The following is a 5,641-nucleotide window of genomic DNA, read 5'->3' as shown; positions in this document are numbered from 1 at the left end:
TGTCCAAGGTGCCACACAGTGGGACTGTACCCGGAACCATGAGGTTGAGAAGCAAGCTTCTTAATTCTTTATTGCCCACAAGGGGCTAAACATAGAAGGGACAAACAAGGACAGACAAAGGGATTAAGTCGATTAGATCGACCCCACTGCGTAACTGGTACTTAATTTATCGACCCCGAAAGGATGAAAGGCAAAGTCAACCTTGGCGGAATTTGAACTCAGAATGTAAAGACAGACGAAATACCGCTACTTGTTTCAGTCATTAGACTGCGGCCATGCTGGGCACCGGCTTGGACAATTTTTAGTCGAATGACTCGACCTCCAGTACTTATGTGTGTGTGTGCGTGTGTGTGAAAGTATGTGTGCGCGCGCGTGTCTTTGTGTCTATGTTTGGCCCCCACCACCACTTGACAACCGGTGTTGGTGTGTTTACGTTCCAATAACTTAGCAGGTTGGCGAAAGAGACCGATAGAATAAGTACCGGATTTAAATAAATATAAGTCCTGGAGTCAATTCGTTCGGCTAAAATTCTTCCCAGTACAGCTGCACACTGATAACTGAAAGAAGTAAAAGGTAAAAGATAATGATAGATATTGTGTAGAACAGTACATATGTGTATATATAATTAAAATTATATAATAATGGTTTCATTTATTTGCCACCAGGGTGATAATAATATAATGATATATAATATTGTATATATATATATATATATATATACATGTGTATATTTGTATCTATCTATCCATAGCTATGTCTCTCTTTTTCCATACATACATACATACATACATACATACATACATACATACATACATACATACATACATACATACATACATACGTATCAGCTATTAGTAAGTCAGCCTGTTGTATTACGATTATATAAATTTGTTTCTGATGGCTACAAACCTACTTCTTGCTCGCCAAACTAACTCAAGAAATATACAATATACGTAGAAAAATTAATATAATATAAATTAATATTCATTCTTGGCAAATTTGATATTTTGTCTTTCCTTATATTTTTACATTTTTGACATGTCATATGTTCTGTTTTATTCTATGTTTAGAATTTTTATATTTCTAGAAAATTGTAAATGCATCTTTTCTGCTATTATCTAATATTTCGCCGTAAAGCTTGAATCAGAGAATTTTATATATTTACGAAGCATTACGAATCGGAGAAAGATAAAAAAGATAAGCATTATTATAAGGAGTGTATGTGTAAATGTACATAACAAAATCATATTAATTTTTTTCTAAAAATATTATTATCAGAAATGATAAAGTCGTGGATTGGCAGAATCGTTAGCATGCCGGACAAAATGTTTAGCGGCATTTCTTCCGGTTTTACGTTCTGAGCTCAGATTCTGCTGAGATCGATTTTGCTTTTCATTCTTTCGGGATTGATAAAATACGTTCCAGTTCAGCATTAGGGAGGAGGGGCGATGCAATTGACTATTCCCTTCCCCCAAAACTGCAGGTCTTGTGCCTATAGTAGAAAAATTATTAGAACTGATGTGTCACTATTAAATTCGGTTTTCGAATTTAGATATTCGCATATCTAATAATAAACATATCTTAATTCTTTTCTAAACGATCCCTTAACTTTAGACGTCATAGGTAAAACCAAATGAAATCTTTGGTAGGCAAAAAAATAATAAAAAAACGAAAAGGTAAAAGTGCTAGACTGTCATAGCTGGAAGACTTTTGATCACAATTCTACTCGTTCAAGGCTGATCTGGGCTAAACACCAACATCAACCAAATTCTTTCCCTGTTAAATACAATGTCTTTATGAGAAGCACCAACCAAGAAGTACAACCTAGAAAACAATCTAAAATGTAAAAATATCAATGAAAACCTAATAGTTCTAAAACATCGGTATCGATCGATTCGAATGAATCGTCTATTTCTTCTGGCGATTGGTTACTTCGATTCTACATCTTTGGTAAGTGATTTCCTAAGCTTAGTGATAAGAAATAATGATATGTTTGCCTAGTACTAAAATTACTTATTAAAGAACATTTCCACTCCACCACTTTATTCTATTGCAATTGCTCCAGATGGGTCAGTTTAAACATGAATGGGGACCTATTTAATAAATGTAGTTTCTATTTTCTTGTGAAGAAATAATGGCTAAATATCTGAAATAAATACAATATAATTACCGCAATGAAGTTTACATTTAACAAGCTGTTTGTCCAAGCACATGCTTGATTGCGCAATTTACTCACATATAAAAGTTTACAATTATGCATCTTCATCGTTCATTAATTGCTGTGTGAAATGTGCCTATTACGCATTGACTAACACAGTATATGCATATTCCGTGTGTTGGAGAATATAGCAGGAAAATGGTCATTAACAATCGCTCTGTTCGTAAGTTTACATTATTTTTGTAACGTACATCTGAAAATCAGACACATCACCATCACAAACAAAACCACCACTACAATTCTCTGTGAAATAATTAAATGTTGTACGCAGTATACATGAATGAGATAAAATTATATTGCAGAGAATAATTTTCTTATCCAGAAAATGTATTTTACATTTTATTCATTTTTTCAATTTTATACTTAGTTTGTTTTTTTTATATTTTGTTTATCACATTAAGTTTTGAAGTTCTCTCATCTTAAATGCATTTTAAGAAAACACTTACTTTAAATCTAATTTACAATGTTCGCCATCTTTTCATTTTTGTTAATGCACCATAACAAAATTTGAGCGCTGTGACGCTCACTTCTTGTCCAAGAATTTCAACGAGGAATCAAATTAGGATCGCGTGTTCGATTGTCGGAGCTTCACAGATACTGTCCGCTTTGATGCTTATAATTTGGTATCTGTTTTATGAATACAACGAATAAGACTTTCTAGGGAGGTAAAATGGAACTGCTCCGAGGGCCATGCTTTTTCTAAAGGCATAAGTGGCCTACATGAAGAGAAATGGCTCCAAACACAAATACAAATCAAATTTATACTCGGATGCTCGAAACTTACACAATATTTTCTCATTTAACCAGCTTTTGTAGAAGCGATAATTCTCGATTAAATAGCTCCTAAAATATCACTGGTACATATCTAATTATAGATATTGCTTTCCTTAGTGATGTGAACATCGGAAAGAGAAGAAAAGTAGATCAGATATGATGGTTTATAGTTAGAAATATATTAAAAAAAAGTGTTGTGATTGAAGAATTTGAGTGTTTTACTTGTTGTTCTTGGAGCATTGGAGTTTATAAGAACTAAACTCACTAACTGTATTGAAAAGATAGGAGTAAATGTGAAGATAGAGAACATCTGCAGTGTTGCTTGGAATTGCACGAATCCTCTGAGATGTTCTACAAATTTGAATGAAGCGTGTTGTTTCAGTTCACTGGTTATAGACAGCTGACACTTTGCTACATTTCCCAGCGAAGGTACTGTAGTAAACAACAACAACGACAACAAAAGCAACAAACCTTTCTACTATAGACGCAAGGCCTGAAATTAGTGGGAGGGGGCTAGTCTATTATATCGACCCAAGTACTCAAATTGGCACTTAATTTATCGGCCTCGGTAGTATTTGAGCTCAGAACGTGTAGACGAACGAAATGCCGCTAAGAATTTCGCCCGGCGTGCTAACGATTCTGCCAGCACGCTGCCTTGTAATAATAATAATAATAATAATAATAATAATAATAATAATAATAATAATAATAATAATAATAATAATAATGATGATGATGATGATGATAACAACAACAACAACAGCAACAACAATAATAATAATAATAATGATAATAATAATAATAATAATAATAATAATAATAATAATAATAGTGATGATGATAATAACGATGATAATAATAATAATAATAATAATAATAATAATAATAATAATAATAATAATAATAATAATAGTTACAAACCCCCGGTAGACACAATATCTTCAATCAACAAACTCACGATATTGTATACTGTGCGACGTCTATAACATTAATGATAATGATAACGGTGTCAAATTTTTGGTACAAAACCAGCAGACTTAGTGGTAGAGTAAGTCGATTACATCGATCCCAGAGCACAACTAACACTTATTTTATCGACCCCAAAAGGATGAAAGACAACGCTGACTTCGGTGAAATTTGAACTCAAGACGTAAAGACAGAAGAAATGTTAAACATTTTATAAAGCGTACTAATATTTTAGGTACAAGGCCGGCAATTTGGAGGGAAGGGATTTAATTAATTAATTACATCGATCCAGTTGTTGACTGGTACTTTGTTTTTTGATCCTAAAAGAAAGAAAGGTAAAGTTAACTTCGATTGGATTTGAACACTGAATTAGAAGACCCAGCAGAAATATCGACTTGTCGGACACAATAATAATTCTGTCAATTCGCAGTTTTAAATTGTTTCATATTATATCGATCCGGAAGGATAAAAGGCAAGGTTGATCCCGGAAGGATTTGAACTCGGTTTGTAAAGAGCCAGAACAAATACCTCGTTGACATTTTGTCCAGTGTCCCAAATCCCCCACCGTAACAATAATAATAATAATAATAATAATAATAATAATAATAATAATAATAATAATAATAATAATAATAATAATAATAATAATAATAATAATAATGATGATGATGATGATAATAATGATGATGATGATGATGATGATGATGATGATAATAATAATAATAATAATAATAATAATAATAATAATAATAATAATAATAATAATAATAATAATGATAATAATAATATAGGAATAAATATAAGATTGTGTTTCAAATAGATATGTACACGTATGATGTAAATATTCTATTATTTATATAAATTCTCGAGCCAGACGTTAAATTTGCCAATGCATTTAAACCTGGTTTGATCTTTAGAGAACCATATTTGACAAAAGAGAAATTATTTTCAGACTATTAGTCTGCGTTTGCGAAAATACAAAGCAGCAACATAATCGAAACATGAAAAGAAATCATTCGCATCTGTAACAACAGTAATGCAAGTGTTAAATGCTTCGTGAAAATCCTTGCAAATCGTTTGGTGTCCGCTGGAAATAGCATTTGGTTCAGTTTCTCCATTTTTGATCAGGCCTTCTAACAGAGGGCGAGGAAAGAACCAAAGAGTTGTTGGGTACTTCAGTCCAGTTAAACGTACAAGTATGGTAAATTACTCAGCATAATGTTATGTCTCGCTGGTTTAATATGTCACTGTTAAAAGTGATTGTTTAGTACGAATCACTCTACATGAACTGATATGACTTGAAACTCTCGAGTCACGCTTCACCTACAACCAACTGGTTACAAGCAATTTATATACCTTCTGTACACGTCTTCATTGTGGTGAGACGACTTTTGTTCGATTTTAAATCCACTTATTTATCTTGGAACAATACTATATGGTAAGAAGCTTTGAAATATTAGTTCAAAAATATTGACGTTTCTTCTGCTGCGGTATCGAGATTTTATATTTAAATTTAGTTTCAAAACATTGTGATTTTATATTTAAGCTAATTTTCACTTCACTGAAAGTTTGTTATTTTAGATTAAGTTACTATTTTTACATTGCATTGTATTGCTTTAATACTAATGTCGTGATAACGTAATTTTAGATCAAGTTGTTAGATTTGCATTGTCGTGATTTCTA

Source organism: Octopus bimaculoides, chromosome 3 (assembly GCF_001194135.2).
Source record: "Octopus bimaculoides isolate UCB-OBI-ISO-001 chromosome 3, ASM119413v2, whole genome shotgun sequence".
NCBI lineage: Eukaryota > Metazoa > Mollusca > Cephalopoda > Octopoda > Octopodidae > Octopus > Octopus bimaculoides.
The sequence above is the reverse complement of the archived record's forward strand: the minus strand, read 5'-3'. Positions refer to the sequence as shown.